At 48.2% G+C, this 22,223-nt stretch overlaps 1 long non-coding RNA gene across 2 annotated transcripts; it reads left to right on the top strand.

The window, feature by feature from the left end:
- Positions 1-627: 627 nt before the first annotated feature.
- On the top strand, positions 628-15,094 carry LOC102548368 (uncharacterized). 2 transcript variants are annotated; one of them, XR_010052168.1, is made up of 3 exons: positions 628-9,863; positions 10,999-11,054; positions 14,847-15,094. It is a non-coding gene; the product is annotated as an uncharacterized LOC102548368 (long non-coding RNA). The 2 variants fall into 2 exon arrangements; XR_010052169.1 differs by having other exon boundaries at positions 14,784-15,094.
- Positions 15,095-22,223: the final 7,129 nt, after the last annotated feature.

Raw genomic sequence — 22,223 nt, 5'->3', positions numbered from 1 at the left:
CCAGCCTGGCCTACAGAGCTAGTTCTAGAATAGCCAAGGCTACACAAGGGAAATCCTGTCTCAAAAATAAAATAAGATAAAAAATAAAAGTAACGACAAAATATAATTTTATTATTATTAAAGCTAATGACTTATTCTATTTATTCTATTACATACATTGATGTTTTTAATTCCACAAAGTACATATTTAGTTTATAAACTTGTTTCTAAATCATTATTTTTTTTGAAGTTAAAATAAAGTTAAAATAAACCAAAAGTTCTACTAATAATTTTACCCGTGTTTTGGTGCTGTGTATAATGAAGTACATCACGTATGGCAAAGACACTGTGGAAAACAGCCCCGTTCTTATGCAGAAGATAAAGTCACAGCTCAGAGGAGCTCACTTGGCTTAGCCAAGGTCTCATGGCTCTTTTTTGAGTGGCAGAGGCTGCTGTGAGCTGTTTTGAGACCTTTAGAGACCTGGTCTCACGTAGCTCCCCTCAAACATGATGTGTGGCTGAGGAAGACTGAACTTCTAGTCTTCCTACATGTACCTCTCCATCGCCAGCATTGTACCTTGTGCTACTAGGTCCTTACGCAGTCCTGAGGACCAAACCCAAGAGGCGAGCATGCAGGGTGAGTACATGGGTGAGCTACATTCCCAGCCTGGTGACAGTTCTTTCTAAACTGTGTCTAGAGCAAGTGTCCCTACCCAACACGACTTCTAGCCCCTCTGACTCAGAACAACTAACTCTGTTTCTCTCCAGCCCCCTGGAGACATCCCTGTTGAAAACCCAGTTCAATAACCAGTGAAACCCCAGGTTAGGCCCCTCACTCTTAAGGATGATAAATCGCAGGGCTTACTACCCTCTCACCTCCCACTCAATACTCAGGGAACTCAGAAGAGGGGGAAATGGGAGCTCACAGCCAGTAAGTCAATAGCAGGGTCCTGTTGCGCTCAAGTGGGACAGCAGCAGGTCAGGGTGGTCTCAGCTCCCTGTCCCCTGGTGCCACATCTTTGTTAGTACTGAGCCCGGACAGTGTTCTCACTGTTGGGTTATTGTCCAAAAGATTGGGCCCATTACTCCCTGCCCAGCCCTGGGGTAGTGTCAAGTGTCACATGTGGCATGTGAAGGCCCAGTTTACAGTATTTTCCCAGAGTGACCCTGGGGCTAGTCCTGGTGACCTGACAAGCCCATAGTCTCCCCTGGGTCTGATGGGCACATAAACACCCCATCCTCCAATTCTGCAAACAGAGGGCCCCATTCCTGGGAAGGCCCCCTGTTGCTGGCTATTCTTGTAATTAGTGACTGTTGATTGGCCCCAGAGCCATACTCATTATGCCTAGTGAAGATCAAAGGTAAGCCCAATAATCTGCTAAACGAGCTGTCAGATTAGGCATTCTTCAGTGCTATTAGAAAGATTTTTCCCCCTGGGTAAAGGCCTGTCAGGGCATATGACCCCAACATCCACCACAAACTGAACTAGAGGGGACTTTACAAGCTTCCTTCTCTTCTTCATTCACTTGTGGCCTTTTAATGGTCCCATCCCATGGCAGGGGCCCAAGCATGATCCCTGAGGGGGCTGTGAGGTAGAGAGGGATCCCTCCCTGCCAAGACGGCCATGTTTGAGCAGAGGCATTTATACCTCTTCATCTTTGGGGTTACTGTAGGCTTCCCCGAGCTCACGTGCCTTTGCCTGTATGACAGACACATGGACTCAGTGTCTCTTTAGAGGCTGAGGGTCATTTTAAGTTTCTTTTTTTTTTTTCTTTTTTTCGGAGCTGGGGACCGAACCCAGGGCCTTGCGCTTGCTAGGCAAGTGCTCTACCACTGAGCTAAATCCCCAACCCCTCTGAGCTAAATCCCCAACCCCAACTGAGGGTCATTTTAATGTTGACTGCCCATCTTTCAGGAGCTAGCCTGAGACTGATCTGTGTGCTAACATTTCAAATCTGGGGCCACGGCTCCACTTTCTCACTTCAGGAGTGGGAACACAGGCCCAGTCTTCAGCATCAGTACCTGTAGCTGTTGGTCAAGTCAGAGTGTGCTGGGCACTGTGTTAAGAGACTAAATGTTGATCTTATTTATACTGTCTGAAAACATTACATGTGAGATATTGGGAACATCCTCTTTAGTACATAAGAAGAGTGAGGCTCAATAATTGGATCAAACCACTCAACTTCGCAGTAGTTCTAAGGGTGGAACCCAATTGGATCCAGGCACGTGACCAGATTGGCCAATGAGAAAGTATCGGCCACCAGATTTCAGATTTGCAAGGGAGGCCCTGGGGGGTCTTTTTGTTGTTGTTGTTGTAGGTGGTTTGAGGATGGGAAGTAAGAGCTGCTGAAGAAGCTATTTCTCTCACACTGTAGAATCCACGGTTCTTCCACGGTTCTTTGAGGGAGATGCACTGTGAGACCATGTGCAGCCAACAGCACGACTCTTTGGAACCGTCGTGTGAGCTGAGCTAAGCGCACACACACGTTGCCTCAACTGCTTAACTTGTTCCAGTTGGGTTTTCTGGGGTTTCTCAGCGGAACAACCGGCACACAATCTACTCACGATATCTCTGGCCCTCAACCTGTCCATTGTTCTGACCTTTAGGAAGGACCCTGGGCAAGGCTGACAGGAAGCCAGGAGACACTGAAAGCAGGCACAGCAGTCAGCCCTTTTCAGTGGTTAACACATGTTCTGCTGGTGCTGTCAGCCTGGCCACACTACGGCCCCACCTGTTACCTCTGTAACCACCTCTGTCGGTCACCATGGTCCAGGCTCCGTCCACTGCTCTCCACAATCCCTTATCCTGTCTGATCCAGTTCTGTCGTAGGCCATAGTGTTGGTTAGGATTAGTGTTGACAGCATTCAAAGCAATAGTAATATGAACAAGAAGGCCGCTTCTACACAGAGGGTGTTAAAAAAATGCTTTAAAATCTTTTCTTTCTTTCTTTCTTTCTTTCTTTCTTTCTTTCTTTCTTTCTTTCTTTCTTTCTTTGCATGTGTGTATGTGTGTGTGTTTGCACACATGTGCCTACCACTACATGTGTGTAGATGTCAGACTACAACTTGTGTGGTAACACTCTTTATGCTGATCAGTCCTAATTGTCAACTTGACATATTCTAGAGTCACTTGGGAATGGGCCTTTGGACATTTTCCACTCCTGTATAAAATAAATAAATAAATAAACAAACAAACAAACAAACAGTACTAAAGTCACAGTTAGGACCAGGACCAACCTTCTTTCTCTTCTACCCCTCTCTGTCCCCACAGTGTTCTGAAGTCAATAGATATCTTTTATGTCCATGGATTGATTCAGTTTCTACAAAGACAGCAAGCCATTTTGTGTCTTTTCAAGTTTATGCCACTAGTATCATTGTAACTATCCTTTTGCAACTTTTGTTGCTGTTGTGTTGACCAAAATGTCTCTCTAGGTATTTCCATGTGGCTCTAATACATTCAGTTTACACCATACAGACTTGTATTAATTCGTCTTTCCTATTATTGTAATGACATCTCTGAGGTCTGGGGATGACGTCTGTTTAGCTCTAAGTTCTTGGGTTTTGAGGGCACAGTGCTGGAACCAACCTAGCTCTGGTGGTGGCTTTGTGGTAGATGGCATCATAGTTGTAGGAGAGAGAGAGAGAGAGAGAGAGAGAGAGAGAGAGAGAGAGAGACATATTTATTGTCAGATAGGAGCCAGAACCAGGAACAGATATCAGATATACGGATTTGCTTCTGCATCCTTTGTGTGTGTGTTGTGGGGAGACAGGGGAGGTATAAATACACACCTTTGGAGGCAGGAGGATGACACAGAGTACGTTCCTCTATTGCTTCCCACGTTATTTTTTGAGACAGGGTCTCTTACTGAACCTGGAGTCACCAATTGCCTGGCCCAATTGAGACAAACTCCAGGGATTCGCCTCAGTGCTGGGGTGACAGGTCCATCACCTCCCCTCCCTGGCCAGCTTCTACCTGAGTGCCATGGGTCCAAGCTCAGGTCCTCATGCTAATGCAGCAACAGGGTACTCCTTGCTGAGTCAAATCCTCAGACTCTCAGTATTTCTGAATGCTTGTGTCTTCCTCCAATGAGTACTCAGAGGTGAGTTGGGGCTGGGATCAGGGCTGTTTCCGTGTGGAAATTATGTCAGACCTCCTCTCGTTACTGTGAAACACAGGCTGCTGAGTCAGGCAGACATTTGTAGGGATGGGGGTAGGAGTTTGAGACAAGGTCTCTATATAGCCCTGGCCACCCTGCAATTCTCTACAGAGGCCAGGTTGGCCTTGAACTCATGGAGATCCACCTACTGCTGGGATTAAAAGGGGGTGCCACATCCGGCCAGGCATTTTTGTGGGAAGTTACTGTCTGAATTTTGTGGTAGTTTGAACAGTGGTGGTGGAAAATTTAACCTTTTGCTTTGCCATAACTTTCTTTGTGAATGTATAAAAAGGTACTCATACTCAAAAAATAAAAAATTTTAATGATCGTGAGAAAATGATGCTAGGACAGATATTCAAAGACGACTCTTTAAAGCTCCCAAGAAGCACGCCCATCCACGAATCAACTGCCTTGCTTGTTCCTAGCTGGTCTTTGAGGCAGTTTTCATGGGTGCCTCGTGTGCCTCACACATGGTCCCCGTTGCTGTATTGGCTTGACCTAATAAAACTGCCTTTCTCCCAAGTTCTGTGAAGAGCAGGGACTCCCTGCGGCCCAGTCTTGGGTTGTCCAGATCAGTTTGTCAGTCTCCCTGACAGGTTCACGGCATCACTGTTATATATAGCTCTGAAGGAAGGCATATTCTGTCCAGACAGAAGCAATCTATGGGCCTATGTATTGAACATGGGGTTAGGAGTCAGTGTGCACCTCCCTAGGTAGATACACTTTACACACTTAGTGGCAACCCTGTCATCTGGCCCCAGAGTGCAGTTACAGCTCCCCTGGGCACAAATGGAAGTGTTCACAGTTACCCAGGACCCTAGAGAAAGGCCCCCTTCCTTTGCCCATGTAAGAGGTCTGGGAGGATGTTGGAGTCTGTGATCCTTCGGGGCGTGTGAGACTATCATGGAGGGTACAAGATCCTTTTCTCCCGATTGACAGATGGAAAGGGATCTTTGTCTCCCTTAAAGCAAGGGACATCAAGAGTCTTTTTCCCTTGAGAGGCTGGCTTTGAATTCAGTGTGTAGTTAAGAATGACTTTGAACTTCTGATCCTCCTGCCTCCACTTCCCCGGATGGACATGACTCCATGGACTCCCCCCTCCCCCCAGAACTTGAGTCTGGTATTGAGAACCCAAGAAGAGGGGGGAGGGGGAGAGGGAGTGGGAAGGGGAGGGAGAGGGAGAGGGAGCTCTTCACAGGGCTTTCTTGTAAGACCCTAGAGTCTAGCTGTAACTGTGACGGCCAGCACATGCCAGGCACAGTGTGCTCTATCCTGTGGCCATGATCTGATGTGTTTGTTTATTTGTTTGCCAGCTGGAGCAGGAAGCCTGACTGCCACACCGGCTTCCCTTTGCTTGGCTGATCTCAGGGCCCACACCCTGCCCAAGAGGTAGACAGCAGCACTCGGTTCACCAAGGCAAGATGTCGATTCTCCGACCTGGACTTGGATTCACTTCTAGGTCTGGGAACAGACAAGATCCAATCAAAAGTTCTGTCTAGGAGTGAGGAGAGAGAGGAGGTTTGGCCTGATCAGCAGATCTGCTGCTTAGAAACACAAACAAATAATGAGTGTATTAATGACTAATGAGAACAGGTTTATAGGCTCCCGACACTCACAGTCATCTGTGGAATCTCCCTGAAGCCTGTGAGATAGGACAATCGTTCTTTCTGTCCCGAATCTTAGGGAGGTTAGCAGGAGTGGACGAGGTTAAAGGAAGTCCACGTTTACACTCAAACTCACCGAGTGTCACCTGCTCAGGGCTGAGTGTCCCCTCCTCCTGAGTGGGACTGCCATTGAGTGTCTTGCCCACTCATTGCAGGTGACCCTTAGCCACAGTTTCACATGTCTCTCTACTCTCATCGTACGTACCACAGGATGGTCCTAGCATTTTGGGTGCACTCAGGACCCAGAAGGTTCCTCACACTGGCCTAGACGGGTCCCAAGGACTGAAAATCATCCTGCTGGTGTCTGGGGACAGGGGCAGGAGCAGTGGTCTTAGAGTAAGACCGCCCTGGTGAATCAGGTACTTACAAACCTAGTGACTTCCGGGTAAGTCCCCTGCTTCTGACCCATTTCCTTCAGCTGTAAAGGGGTGGGGGGGGCATAAGAGGAACAACAATCTTAATTTCTGAGCTGGGCATGGAGGCTCAAGCTTGTAAGTTGAGCACTTGGAAGGCTGAGGCAGGAGACTTGGTACAAGTTTGAGACTAGCCTGTACTATATAGTGAGCCTCAGAGGAGTCTAAAAGACAGAGTGAGACTTGCCTCAAGAAGACCATAATTTAAATAAAAACAAAGCATCCTTTCCAAAAGGCTAGTAGTTACCACCACAACAGCCATTAGGCTTGCTGTGAGAAGCCGCCATAGCATTCTTCCCCTTGGGTGGCCACCCAGGAAGGGCTGTGCAGGCAGGGGGTGTTGAGAGATGGGCAGAGGACAAAGGGATGGGGAGGAGGGGGGTAGCTTCTAGCATTTTCTTCAACCAAGTATCTGTGAATGAATCTGCAGTCCTTTCCGTTCTCATTGCTTTGTGCAGTTAGCTCAGGATGGCCCCAGCCAGTCTTACAGGTGAAGAAGCTGACGCCTAGGGGACAACAGTAGTAGTGGGTGCCCTTGCCCAGTCCATGGATAGACCCTAAGGTGTCTGCTGTAATATTGAAGAGCATGAGGTCACGAGAGGGAAATGTTGTGGTCAGATTTCATAGAAGTGCATGTCCTAGTCTCACCACCTGGGAGCTGTTGTGTCTCTCTGTAAGGGCGCCTGCCAGCAAGCCTGATGGTCTGAGTTCAATCCCCGGATCCACAGGACGGAAGGCGTGAACCAACTCCTACAACTTCCTCCCTGACTTCCACAACTGCACTGTGGCATCTCTCTCTCCTCCTCCCTAGAAATTAATTCATTAAAATGTTAGGAAGACCAACCACCCACCCAACCTACCAACCAAAGAATCAAACAAAGAGCCCAAACCAGCCCTACTGTAGTTCTATCGCCTGGGGACAGGATGGGCGGCCGCTTGTTTCTGGATTCCCAGGCTAATGTGCTTTGGCCCCTGTTCTCTTTGTTCTGCTCCTTGCCTCAGTGAGTTGGGGGTGGACAATGGCTGTGCTTTTGCCTTCGTGGGTCCATCCCAGTGCCCGTAGGCTCCTGCTGGTCCTGGGCTGGGTTTCTTGGGAAAACAGGCTGTTGATTTGAGAGCAGTTTCTAGCAACTGAGCACATCAACCCTCACACGACCTCTGCCGTCCCCCACTGCCCTGTCACTCAGGTGGCAGCCGCAGAGTCTCTCTGGATCAGGCCCTGCCTGGGGCGGTTGAACTTTTGGCGAGCGTTTTACTTGGTGTTTTCATTTCTTTTTGTGTTTTGGTTTTAGTTTTGTTTTCAGACACAGTCTCTCTCTGTAGCTCTCATCGGCTACTCTCTCTCTCTACAGCTCAGACCGGCCTCAGACTAGTCAGGATCCTTCTGCCTCAGCTTCCCGAGCTGGGTTTGCGGGCACGAGGACTTCACAGTGTCCATCTCTGTGGCTGGAAGGCTGGTAGGGGAGGGTGCGAAGGGGTTAACTTCATGTTGGCAGCCATCCTCTCTTGGCATCTGCAAGTGGACTGGCCCGATCTCTGCTTTCCTGTTGCCGCAGCAATGACACAGAACCCAGAGCAGACGTGGATCTGGAGATGGTTAACTGGCCATGCTCCTGGCAGACTGTGGCCCACCAGAGAAACTGCTGGGAACTCATGCTAGACTTCCCCGGCACTAGGGTGAGAAAAGGGGTGTGGAGCTGGGCTCCCCCAGAAAGTCTGGCTCTGGACAAAAGAGATGGAGCTGCTGTGTAGGTCAATGTAGTGCTCCTGGCTCCTGCGTTGGACTCAGTGCTGAGAAAGCATGGCCCACATCAATCTCTGTTAGCTACACTGAACTGCTGGTTTAGTGGTTTTGATTTTTCATTTTGCCTGTCTGTCTGTCTGCCATCGGTCTATCTACCAATCTAGACAAGATCTCACTATGTAGCCCAGGCTGGCCTGGAACATGATCCTCCTGCCCAAGCCTTGTTGGGATTGCAAGCAGCATGCTTGTTTTCTTCCTCCTGCTCCCCAACCTTCCCACTCTCCTACTCCTGGGGCCCTGCTGTCCTGGTGCCTCCCATAGGGATTTCTGATTGTCTCTGGACCAGCCCCAACTCAGACCTCAGTTTGAATGGCACTTCAGGAAGACTTCTGCACCTAGACTGGGGCCCTTTCATGTTATGGACTTCCTGGTGTATGGACGATCGGTCACCTTTCAGACAGCCACATGCCTAGTCCCTCACATTTCTCCACTCTCTCTGGCCACCCATGAGGTGGAGGCTGAATGTGGCTTCACTGCATCGTGGCCTAAGCAGAGTGTCCGTCAGAGGGGCAGCACTGCTCACAACTTTGGAAGAGAGGGCGGTTGTGTGGGGGAGGGGCAGGTCGCCGGGTCACCAGGTGCCCTCTGGGAGCTGCGGGCAGGGGGATTTAGCCAATCCCGAGGTTAGGTCTCTCTTGCCAGGACGGCTTTGCTCTCCCCGGTGGTTTTCATTATTTTTCATTCCCAGACTATTTTGGAAGCTGGCTGCCATGGGAACTGAGTCTTTGGAAGGCCAGGCCTCTTTTCCTCCTACCCCAGGCCCCCCTCCACCTCTATTCCTTCTTAATTGGTTTTTAGTTCTCTGGCTTTCTGGCCGTCTGTTTATTTTGATTGCAACTCCACAGAACAAATCTTTAATGAACCAGCTTGTGGGGGGAGCCATTAGCAGCCGCCTGCCTCCAGGGAGTGAGGGAGACGCCCTGCCTGGGTCCCAGCCTGGGCTTCCACTCAGTGAGGAAGTGGTGGCCAGGTACTGGGTGGCAACCTGCGCAGGGAGGGACTCAGCCTTTCTTCCTTCAGGTGTAGTCTGAAGATGGGAACAGTTTGTTCTCCATAAGCTGTCGGAAGCCTCAACTGAGGTGACCTCATTAGCACTCTTGTACACTGAGAAGGGTTGGGCTTCCCAGATCCCCTGAGTTCCTCCTGTCCAGACACAGGAGTAAGGCTGAGGAACCGAGAAGCCAGTTATCTGGCCAGCAAACCTCCAAAGAAGACACAGATAAATGAAGCAGCTTCCCCGAGTGTCACTGTATTCAGGGTGAACTGGCAGCTGAGGGTCCTGACTGGGCTCCGCTGGCCCCAGCTTTCTGAGCAAATGCCTTTGTCCGAGTTGTGTGGGCCTGACACCATTTATGAATTTACTCTACTGACTGGGCATGATCACTTCCATCGAAAGAGCTTTGCAAACAGGAAATGCATATGAATGTGGTATTGTTGTGGGCGTGTAGTACAGAACGATCCCTGCAGCTTCCTCACCTTGGACAAGCCCTGTCTCCAGTTGCCCTCACAGATCTGTTCACTTGTCTGTCCCTCACTGACCTCATTCTGTCCAAGACACTCATCTCAGGAATACGGATGGGGGCCGTCGGGATGGGAACTCCCTTCCTTTAAGATCAAGGCCCCTGGCCTCCAGACTTGGGGCTGCCTCTTTGAGAAACTCTGGGGTGGGCTTCAGCCTCTGTCCCATCCCTGCCTTCTATCCATCTGACCTTCCTTTCCTACTCCATACCATGGGCCCATGCGATTTCTTAGGACAGGAGGCCTCTCTCCCTGCCTGTCTTCCCTAGTCCTGGTTGGCTGTCCATTCATCTCTGATGGAGATCCCCTGGTTTTTCTCAGGAGCTCGGTAAGAAGAGGCATGTCTGACCCGTGGGTCAGTGGAAGTCAGAAGGGGGCTTGCAGCAAAGTGATTCTTGTTTATAATGGGAGGAAACTACCAGAGTCATGGATGCTCTCCCCCTGGCATTATCGAGGCCATCCTTTATTTCAAAAGAGCGTCCAAAGGAGGACAAAGCTGACCATGGAGAATTGCAGAGAGCCTGCTGACATTGAGAACAGCTAATTAGCCAGGTCGTGGGGTGGACATGGTCTGGACTTCTTTACACCACTGGTGCTTGGTGTTTGTTTGGTGGATTGTTTTGGTTACTTTTGTCTGCCTGTCTTGTCTTGCTTTTACGGTTGTACCAAGCCAAGAAGAAGTAGGCATTCCGGGTCGCCATGTATATGGGCTGGGAGCTGCCTTTGATTACTTAAGTGCCAAACAAGGGTTGTGGTCCCTCGGTTCCCGGACACCTGGCCACAGGTGATCTGGTTACATGTGTGAGCTCTTAAGAGTGATGGGCAAATAAGACTCATCACTTCCGGCCATCACATTTGAGTTCCAGGCCAAGAGAACAGGGAAGGAAAAAGTTTACATCAGCCGAATCCATATTTTTTATCAAGAAAACATGACTTTTGCAGGACCCTGGCCATAAAACTCTATGTACTCTTGTCTGGGGGAATGGTTACCTTGAACACAAAGAGTTTTGGAGGCAGAGCCCTTTACACAAATGAAACCATATGCTAAAGTCTTGCCCGAATGTCCTTGTTCATGGTTACGTGGGTTCTTCCACCGCACTGTGTGAGCTATGGTTTCTCCATTCCTATTGCTGTATAATTTTGAACTTTAAGAGTATACTGCAATTTCTCTTTTACCTTGATGAGCATTTGAAACATTTTCTAGTTCCCAGTGATGACAAATAGTGCACCATGAACATTCAGAATAGGTCATTAGTAGGGAAGGGATCGATTTAGTTTTCACAGATAGGGATAAGCAGTCTCTACGCCATTTATACTCGTTGACGTCCCAACAGTATGTGTGTGCTCTAGTTGCTCCAGATTCCTGTGAACACTTGGGATTGTCGGAGCTTTTATTTAGCCACTCAGTTCAGTGGTTGTGAAACTGTGTCTTGTTATGGCTTCCATTTGTGCTTCCTTCACAGGACTGTTGGCATGGATTTAGCTTCTAACTGCCATCTCCAGTAAGTCAGAGAAACAGGTAAAGGTCTCTGTGAAGGGGTATGGCTTCTGGTGGCAGGAATGCTGGGGATATATCTCTGTGTGTCTGGGAGGCTAAGCAGAGGCAGAGTGCCTGGGAGTGAGGGCTGCTATGATCCCAGGCTGCTATATTTGCAGAGATGCAGTGCGATGCCAAGGGAAGAGTGGTCCTGGGTTCCGACACTTTCTAGTTGCCACTTTCTGGGCAGTTTCTACTTCTGGTAAGCAGAAACAATAAGAAAAGTACAACAGGGTTTGAATGACAGGAGGTGAGAACAATGTCCGGGACAGAGGTACATAGAGATCAGTCCCCTGCATCACTGGAGCCAATGACTGACAGCTGACTGTATGGATTGATGCAGAAGGAGAAGCAGAACAAGGCCTATCAGTTAGGCAGCCATGACAGCAGAAGGCCCTGTGACTTGTGTGTCCTTTTTATGCTTGGAACATTGCCTTGAGAAATCACCAGTCTCACTGGTGAGGTAGCCCCTGCCTGCCCACGATCCTAGCATGTAGGAGGCAGCGGGAGAAGGGCTAACACAGGATCAAGGGTAGCCTGATGAATATAGTGAGTTCCAGGCCAGCCAAGGCTACATAGTAATACTCTGTCTCAAAAAGGAAAATAAAACAAAAAAGAAATAGTCAGTTTCAAGGTAAGCCTGATGGCACAGGCCTGCAGGCCAAGCCAGGTAGAGGCGGGAGGGTCAGAAGTGCAAGGTTTGCCAGATCTCCAGAGTCGGTTCTAGGTCAGTCCAAGCAAGTGGGACTATCTCAGAATCAAAAGGTAAAAAGAGAGTTGGAATATGACTCAGTGGTAGAGTGCTTGCCTAGCATGAATGAGGTCCTGGTTTCCATGCTCAGTACGGGGAAGAAGGAGGAGGAAGAGGAGGAAGAGTAGCAAGAGAAGAAGGAGGAATAAAGAGGAGAAGAGGGGAGTGGAAGAGGAAGGAGAAGGAAGAAAGGAGGAGGAGGAAGGAGAGGCAAAGGAGGAAGATGAGGAAGAGGAGGGGAGGGAGGGAGGAGGAAGAGGAGGAGGATGAAAAGGAAGAAGAAGGAGGAGGAGAAAGGGAAGAAGAAGAAGAAGAAGAAGAAGAAGAAGAAGAAGAAGAAGAAGAAGAAGAAGAAGAAGAAGAAGAAGTTTCTCCTTTAAAAGGATGTTGGATAGAAATTGTTCATTCTAGGGGCTGGGGATTTAGCTCAGTGGTAGAGCACTTGCCTAGGACGTGTAAGGCCCTGGGTTCGGTCCCCAGCTCCGAAAAAAAGAACCAAAAAAAAAGAAAGAAATTGTTCATTCTAGAGATGAAGCTTGGTGGTAGAGTGCTTGCCTAGTGTATGTGTGTGGGTTGGGGATCTGACTTTATTCTTAGTATCACAAAAAGAAGGAAGAAAGGAAGGAAATAAAGAGGGGGTGAGGGAAGAAGAATGACTTGTGAGTTTAATACCCCACCGCCACCATCCCTACCCCCGACTGCAGTGCAGCAGTGTGTCCGTTTCATGGCTGCCACAGCAACTTTCTCCAATTGAGCAAGGGCTTGCCACCGTTGAGCTGTGATTCATCTAATAACAACGACATTTTTTCCTCTTTGTCTGTTTGTTTCTGTTTTTTAAGACAAAGTCTCACTATGTAGACTAGCCTCCAGCTCTAAATCCCCCTGCGTTGGTAGGACAAATGTGTGTCGCTGTGTCTGACTTCTGTTTGTTGTGATCTGCATTTGTCCATGGGAGTTTGGTCTGTGTGTCCAACATCATAGAGTTGTTAGCAGACGGACAGTAAATGGGCTGTGGTCAGAGCCAGTCACAAGGGATGACAAAGTAAAGGCCTTGCTAGTCTGCGGCTTTCCGAAGATGCACTTTTGCTGTGGACCACCATCTAAAACTACTACGAGTTTTCCTCCATCCTGATGCTGTGCTCCTTAAAACTGGTTTAGGAGATGTCTTAGTCAGTGCTCTATTGCTGTGAAGAGACATTGTGACCACAGCAACTCTTATAAAAGGAAACATTTAATTGGGGCTGGCTTATAGTTTCAGAGGTTTCATCCATTGTTATTATGTCAGGGAACATGGCTGCTTGCAGGCTTACGTGGTGCTAGAGAAGGAACTGAGTGTTCTACATCTGGGTTGAGATCTGTAGGCAGGAGAGAGAGGGGGAGGGAGGGGGAGAGGGAGGAGGAGAGGGAGGGGGAAAGGGAGGGGGAGAGGGAGGGGGAGAGGGAGAGGGAGAGGGAAAGGGAGGGGGAGAGGGAGGGGGAGAGGGAGAGGGAGAGGGAGAGAGAACACCAAACACCACTGGGACTGGCTTGAGCTTCTGAGTCCTCAAAGCCCACCCCCCTGTGATTCACTTCCTCCCAAAAAGGCCACGCCCACCCCAACATGGCGACACCTCCTAATCCTTCTAAGTAGTGCCACTCCATGATGACCAAGCACCCAAATCTATAAGCCTATGGGGACCATTCCTATTCAAACCACAAGAGACAAACATACAAACGAACTTCCATATTGCTGAGGACTGAAGTGGAGATGGCCAGGAATCAGGAAGGAAGGAGGGAAAAAATAGTTTTTCGTTATCAGCTTTAGAGAAAGCTTTACTGGAGCCCACAGTGCCACCAGGGAGAATGCCTGGTTCTACAGAGTAGTCCTCACACTAGTTTTCTTGTATTTATTTGATTATTTATTGATGCGTGTGTGCAGGGCGCTATGTGCGGGTGTGTTGTGCTGTGTCTATGTCCTGTGCATATGAAGGCTGGAGGCAGATGTTGAGGGTCTTTCCTGGATCACTCACCACCTTTATTTCTTGAGACAGGGTCTCCCACTGAGCCTGAAGCTCATCGATTTGTCCAGACATGAGCTTTGGGGATCTGCTGGGTGGTTTTGGTTTTGGTTTTGGTATTGGTTTGGGTGTTGGTTTTGGTGTTGGTGTTGGTTTTGGTTTTGATTTTGGTTTTGGTGTTGGTTTGTGTGTTGGTTTTTGTTTTGGTTTTGGGTTTGGGTTTTTTCTCCCTCCACCATCTGCCTTCCTGGTGCTGGGATTGCAGGCACGCACCACCTTGCCTGGCTTTTTATATAAGTTCTATGGATCTGAATCCTTGTCCTCATACTTGCACAGCAGGCACTCACTAACTGAGCCATCGCCCACGACAACCTGAGTCTTATACACATCTCACAAAACAGCCAGTGCTACAAAGAGCAGTCTAGAGTTACAAGGACTTTCTTTGGCAGTACTTTTAATATGACTGAAATTGTCCATCTGGAAATGCATTAGACCTGGGGTTACCCACCTTTTTCTGGGAAGGGCCAGATTTTCAATATTTTCCCCACTGTGGGCCATATGCTCCCTTCCTAACATTGAAGTCTGTCACCTTGGGGTGAAGTATCAACATGCAGTCTCAAGAAAATAGGCCTGACTGGGAGCCAGTGAACCTTGTTTACTAAAGAGGGCCTGAGCCAAGGTTGGCCTGTAGGCTGAAGCTAATGGAACCGCTCTAGAATACATCTCACCTGCCAACAGCAACACTGGGCCAAAACAGCTATGGTGGGGCATGGAAGGAAGCAAAGACCTCAAGGCCAGTTGCAGGCCTTCACTGTACTTTCTACAGTCTCTGCCCCCCAACACACACACCACAGGACATGCCTGTGTTCTCTACTTGATTTTTGTTTGAGTGTTTATTTTCAGACTTGCTGGAGATTTTTTTTTGTTGTTGTTATTGTTGCTCAAAGCCATGTTTCCTACCAGGAAAGCCCCCGATCTGCTGCTCTAGTGACTGGTGTGTTTCTCTTGTTAATGTGGTCACTCCAGAAGACACTGATGTCTGCTTGGATTGTCCTCTGTCCACACTGCCTCCCAAGTGTCAAGCAATGGAAAAAGAACAAGCGGTATCCTCAACGTTTAGAAGAGCTTCGATCTCTCTGGTCCAACAAGACAAACTCCCTTCGTGAGGTCTCTATGACTTGGTACCCAGCTTCTAAGGCTGTCTGTCATCTCAGATGCTCCAGTCAGGCTCGTTAGAAGCAGATATCTCCAAATACATCGGGATATTCAACCTATAGGCCAGTCTTATTTCGAACATCAATCCCTGAACAATCGCAAACCTTTGATTGGTGATGAACGTGTGGTGGTGGTGGTGGTGGTGGTGGTGTGTGTGTGTGTGTGTGTGTGTGTGTGTGTGTGTGTGTGTGTGTGTGGTGGTGGTGGTGTGTGTGTGTGTGTGTGTGTGTGTGTGTGTGTGTGTGTGTATTTCTCTGTAGGCTTTGTTGTCTACTATGGAGACCAGGATGGCCTCAAACTCACAGAGATCTGCCTTCTTCTCCCTCCTGAGAATTGGGATTAAAGGGCATTTAACCATCATATCTGGTCTGATTTAGATTTTTTTTAAATAAAATATTGTTCTGTCAGAACATGGAAGCATTAATCTTTCTTCTGCTGTAGAATGTAAAACGTTTAAATAAATTTTGAGGGGTTGGGGATTTAGCTCAGTGGTAGAGCGCTTGCCTAGCAAGGGCAAGGCCCTGGGTTCGGTCCTCAGCTCTGGAAAAAAAAAAAAGAAATTTTGAATGATTGTCTACTTTCTCTACAAGTCTAGAATTCTTGCTACTGTGATATTCAAAAGAAATGGTTCCCAGAATCCCAAAGCAGATATTTTGGGTTCCAGCATAAGACTCTATTGAGAGCCATTGGGTGTCCCAGGTAAGGGAGCAGTTCTAAGGTAGAAGGGTCAGTCACAAAGAGAGTCCCCTTCCCCACCTCTGCTGTCAGGAATTAGCTTTGCCCTCCCAGACTTATTGACCCCTAAGTAACTCTCCTAAATCCAGATAATCCTCTGAAGATCAACCCACACACCCATCACAGTCAGCTTGTCAAAGCCTGACAGGCTGGGAGGAAGGCAGCCTGAGCTGGCTGAGACTGGCCCCCTGGTCACTGTTCAGAGTGATCTTTTGGGTCTGGTCTGGCAAGGGTGCTCAGCCTGGACATCAGAGGGGACTCTTTCCCCTTTCACAATGGGTCTGGGAGGGAGAAAAGGTAATTTACTTAGAATCAGCCTGGGCCAACGTTTGCTTTGTTCTTTTTGGATCTGCTCTGCTTTGCAAAGGTACCCCAGGGGGAATGCTAAACTCGACACCCCGGCAATGCAGTGGTAATAGAAACAGACACTGGATCAACCCCAGAGAACCTGAAGCCAGTTCCCAGACAGCCTGGGCTGGAGGGTAGATCAACAGAGACAAACTTAATCCTTGTCCTCACAGAGACCTGCCCACTGGGCTTTAGCGAAAGCCACCGTGCTTGTCCTCTGTTTCTGGAGAATGTTGACAAAACAGCCCCGAGCCCTATGAAGAAGGAGGGCAGAAGGTCCCACCACAAATGGATTGGGGGGCTTCAGAAATCTGTTGAGCTCTGCATCTGGAGGGACTTAGCAGGCTGCAATGAGGAACAGGCCTTGTGAGGGAATCTAGACCAAGCTGTCTCTAGCACCGATGGGAGAAAACAATTCATTTGGTCTGGTCCCTTCTCTATGCTGTAATGAGCCTCAAGAAACAGAGTGGGGTCTGTGGCCATACCACCCTGAACATGCCTGATCTTGTCTGGTCTCAGAAGCTAAGCAGGGTCTGGCCTGGTTAGTTCTGGGACAGGAGAAACAGAGTGGTTAAGACCCGTCTATGTTAGACAGAACAGGGATATTTCCAGTTCACAACTCCCAGACTCCAGGCTAAGACTCTTCTCAGAGCACACAGTCTGGAAGAGGTGAATTATTAAGGTTTGTGATTCATACGTTCATTTACTCATGCATTCATGTGTTTACTCGTGCATGCTCCACGTTTACACATGTTTGCATTCATGTGCGTGCATAATAGTGTGTAAGAGCTGTAGGAGACTCAGGGGAAACACACTATCTGGTGTACTTAAGTGTTCTGGGAACTTAAGTTCTAAGTGCCATCGTATGCACACAAATATACACGTGTACACTTCTGTTTAAATCTTGGCCCGTGCCGGGACAAAGCCCACCAGGCCAACATGGTTCCATGTAGAGAGGTTTAATGAGAGAAGAAGAGGAGAGGAGAGGAATGGCCAGCCATGAGCATGTGGAGGGAGTGGGGATGGAGAGAGAAGGGACAGGGAAGAGGGTAAGAGCAGGGAACACAAAGAGCAAAAAGAGGAGTAAGAGAAAGAGGAGGGGCAAGTAGCCCCCTTTATAGTCAGGCACAGCTGGCTGTTGTCAGGCAACTGTGGGGCGGAGCATACCTGGCTGTTCCCAGGTAGCTGTGGGGGTGGAGCTTAGACAGAATATCAACACACACACACACACACACACACACACACACACACACGAGTGCACATAAATAATACATACATGCAGACACACATGCACACATGCACACACACACGAGTGTACATAAATAATACATACATGCAGACACACATGCACACATGCACACACACGAGTGTACATAAATAATACATACATGCAGACACACATGCACACACACACGAGTGCACATAAATAATACATACATGCAGACACACATGTACACACACACGAGTGTACATAAATACATACATACATGCAGACACACATGCACACGCACACACACATGCACACACATGAGTGTACATAAATAATACATACATGCAGACACACATGCACACGCACACACACACTCGCGCGCACACACACATACACATGCACACACACGAGTGTACATAAATAATACATACATGCAGACACACATGCACACACACACACGAGTGTACATAAATAATACATACATGCAGACACACATGCACACACACACACGAGTGCACATAAATAATACATACATGCAGACACACATGCACACACACACACACGAGTGTACATAAATAATACATACATGCAGACACACATGCACACATGCACACACACACGAGTGTACATAAATAATACATACATGCAGACACACATGCACACACACACGAGTGTACATAAATAATACATACATGCAGACACACATGTACACACACACACGAGTGTACATAAATACATACATGCAGACACACATGCACACGCACACACACATGCACACACATGAGTGTACATAAATAATACATACATGCAGACACACATGCACACACACACACGAGTGTACATAAATAATACATACATGCAGACACACATGCACACATGCACACACACACGAGTGTACATAAATAATACATACATGCAGACACACATGCACACATGCACACACACGAGTGTACATAAATAATACATACATGCAGACACACATGCACACACACACGAGTGCACATAAATAATACATACATGCAGACACACATGTACACACACACACGAGTGTACATAAATACATACATACATGCAGACACACATGCACACGCACACACACATGCACACACATGAGTGTACATAAATAATACATACATGCAGACACACATGCACACGCACACACACACTCGCGCGCACACACACATACACATGCACACACACGAGTGTACATAAATAATACATACATGCAGACACACATGCACACACACACACGAGTGTACATAAATAATACATACATGCAGACACACATGCACACACACACGAGTGCACATAAATAATACATACATGCAGACACACATGCACACACACACACACGAGTGTACATAAATAATACATACATGCAGACACACATGCACACATGCACACACACACGAGTGTACATAAATAATACATACATGCAGACACACATGCACACACACACACGAGTGCACATAAATAATACATACATGCAGACACACATGCACACACACACACGAGTGTACATAAATACATACATGCAGACACACATGCACACGCACACACATGCACACACATGAGTGTACATAAATAATACATACATGCAGACACACATGCACACGCACACACACATGCACACACATGAGTGTACATAAATAGTACATACATGCAGACACACATGCACACACACACACGAGTGCACATAAATAATACATACATGCAGACACACATGCACACGCACACACACGAGTGTACATAAATAATACATACATGCAGACACACATGCACACACACACACGAGTGTACATAAATACATACATGCAGACACACATGCACACGCACACACATGCACACACATGAGTGTACATAAATAATACATACATGCAGACACACATGCACACGCACACACACTCGCGCGCACACAGACATACACATGCACACACATGAGTGTACATAAATAATACATACATGCAGACACACATGCACACACACACGAGTGTACATAATACATACATGCAGACACGCACACACGCACACACACGAGTGTACATAAATACATACGTACATGCAGACACACATGCACACACACACGAGTGTACATAAATACATACATGCAGACACACATGCACACGCACACACATGCACACACATGAGTGTACATAAATAATACATACATGCAGACACACATGCACACGCACACACACTCGCGCGCACACAGACATACACATGCACACACACGAGTGTACATAAATACATACATGCAGACACCCATACACGCACACACACGAGTGTACATAATACATACATGCAGACACGCACACACGCACACACACGAGTGTACATAAATACATACGTACATGCAGACACACATGCACACACACACGAGTGTACATAATACATACATGCAGACACGCACACACGCACACACACGAGTGCACATAAATACATACGTACATGCAGACATACAGCCAGGACCACTTCCATCTTGTATAGCTGTAGAGTTCCCTCCCATAACAAACCACGAAGAGGGAAAGTGTCACAGGTACGTAAAGTATGAGGAATGGATCTGTGTTGGGTGGTACATAGGGGGTCAGAGTACTTCGTGCCCAGCACCTCAGCCAGCTTCTCACCCTGAGTCCCAGCAATGCTCTTATCAGGGCAGTGTCTGCCCTGGCTCCCCGGGCTTGCACAATGCAAGTAATCTGGGAGTTGAAGTCAATGGACTTGACTTAAAGCAGGACTCTGGGAACCGAATTAGGTCCATCTGTAAGTGTGGAACCCAGGAGTTGATGGGACCGGAGAAGAGAACAGAGATGCTGCCCCTTCTCAGTCTCCTGGGATTCAAAGCCATCTAGAGCATGGGACCTTCCTTCCTCTTGGGGTTCCAGGCTATATGACGCTTCCGGAGGTCTGATATGTGTAGCTATTATCCAGGCTGTGTCAGGAGTGTAGGGCTCTGTGTCCAGAGATGGTTTTGTCTAAGGCAGAGGCATGAGGAGGGCCTCCCAGTCGCCTGCAGAATCATGACTGTTCAAGGTTTCTGTGCTGGGAGGAAGAACATCGTTCCTGTCTCTAAGCCCTGGGTCCAGCACGGAGCCATGGAGGAGAGGCACTGTGTTCCCTGGTTGAAGACCTAAGGAGAAAAGATCAGAAGGAAAAAGAAAAAAATCAAAGCTAGGGACATAAACATCAGCAAATGGCCCAGCTACCTGTGGTTGGTGACCATGGGACTTTCCCACCAGAACCTTCACACCCACCAGCGCGGCCACAGAAGCCACACTGACACTGTCATCTCTAAATCTCAGGGCTCTTCCAGAGAACTTATCCTTTGAGCCTCAGCACCCTTTTGACTCTCCCCCAAAGGCACAGATGTGCTCTCTGTGGGTGACCAGGATCAATCTGCACTCATTCCTAATCGATGTGGGCTGCTCGTTTGTCCTCTTCTCCATTCAGCAATGGTTCGTGGCAATCCGCAGCGTGTGAGGCCTTGCCAGAGGCTCTGGGAATCAGATTAATCCCATCTCTGCCTTCTCGGGGCTGAAGTCTTAGCAAGAAAGGTGGAAACTGAATCTCCTGAGTGGGGAGAGGGGCTGGCACTGTGGGGACACATGGCATACCCTGAGGTGTGGGCCAGAGTTAGTCAGGTGGACAAGGGGATGGACGGGAGGGAGGAAGACAGAAGGGTTGAAGGACAGCATAAAGGACTACAAATGTGCAGAGACCTCCACTGAGTGCCTGCTAGGCCTCTGGGAGATCGGTGGACGTGCAAACTGGTACAAATCTCTCAGAGGGGGAAAAAAAAAGATGCTATGGATAAAAAGACACGAAGGTATGGCTTCTTGGAGCCAGGGTTTTCATATCTAGAAATGTATCCAAAAGATTCAATCAGAAACACGCACGGAGGTGTACAGAGCGGCATGGCCTGAACATTCCTCTGTCAGGTTGGTTGGATTTATCATAAGCACGTTACAATAAAATGCAATGCAGATTCAAAAGTAAATAAATATCACGGCTGTCCCTCTTGCTCTCCGTCTCAAAGTAGTATTGGTGAAGCACGAGAGAGGTCTATGAAGAGAAAAAGGTGGGGGGAGTCGCTGGGGCCCCTGGGTAGTCTGGGGGAGACAGGAAGGTCAGGCAGAGGTTGGGCATACAGAAGAGAAGGGAGACTCAGGTCCAAATGGTGCTGACCTGGGGGAGGGGGTGGCGCGCTCTGGCCCTGGGACAGCTGGGGCCCTGGCACCGGCTCCAGGCTCTGGGTTTAAAGAGCTTTAAAAGCTTATTAAAAAGGTTCCTTAGACATCAAATGGCTCTTAAAAATCAATATTTTGATGATTTGAGTGCAAGGGAATCAGAAACATATGGATCAAATTGCCCTCAAATTATACACACTTTAAAAAATGTGTTGGTCTTTAGCAGGCTCCAAATATTTGAAAAACAGACAGACACATTGTCCTCATCTCCAGACAGAGGTCACCTTGAAGAATCTGCGGAGGAGGCCAGTGGGAGCTGGCAGACCTCGGGGGGGGGGGATAGGCGCGGTAACTCCTCTAGGGAGCCTTCTGCGTAGGTAGGACAGCCAGGAGTAATCACATGCATGGTCTACAAAGAGGCTGCTGCTATGACTGCTCTGTTTTCCCCATAAGACAGGTAGGCTCTGAGAGCGGAGTTCAAAAACCACACTTCTCGTCTCAAATCCTTGTTCCGTGGAAGCACTAAGGAGTGTCTGGAACCTAAAGGAAAGCTCTCTCACGGACCAGCTTGGTGTTGACTCAGTTCAAGCCCAGTCCCCATTCACTGTGCCTACTTCTTGCCTTGGTGAAGTGGCTGAATCCATGGGGATTGGTAGCCAGTCTGGTGGAAATGCCAGCCAGGGGACTGCGGGCTTCGTTTTGGGCGAAGTT

The sequence above is a fragment of the Rattus norvegicus genome, chromosome 6 (genome assembly GCF_036323735.1).
Source record: "Rattus norvegicus strain BN/NHsdMcwi chromosome 6, GRCr8, whole genome shotgun sequence".
In the NCBI taxonomy this organism is placed as follows: Eukaryota; Metazoa; Chordata; class Mammalia; order Rodentia; family Muridae; genus Rattus; species Rattus norvegicus.
The sequence above is the reverse complement of the archived record's forward strand: the minus strand, read 5'-3'. Positions and strand labels throughout refer to the sequence as shown.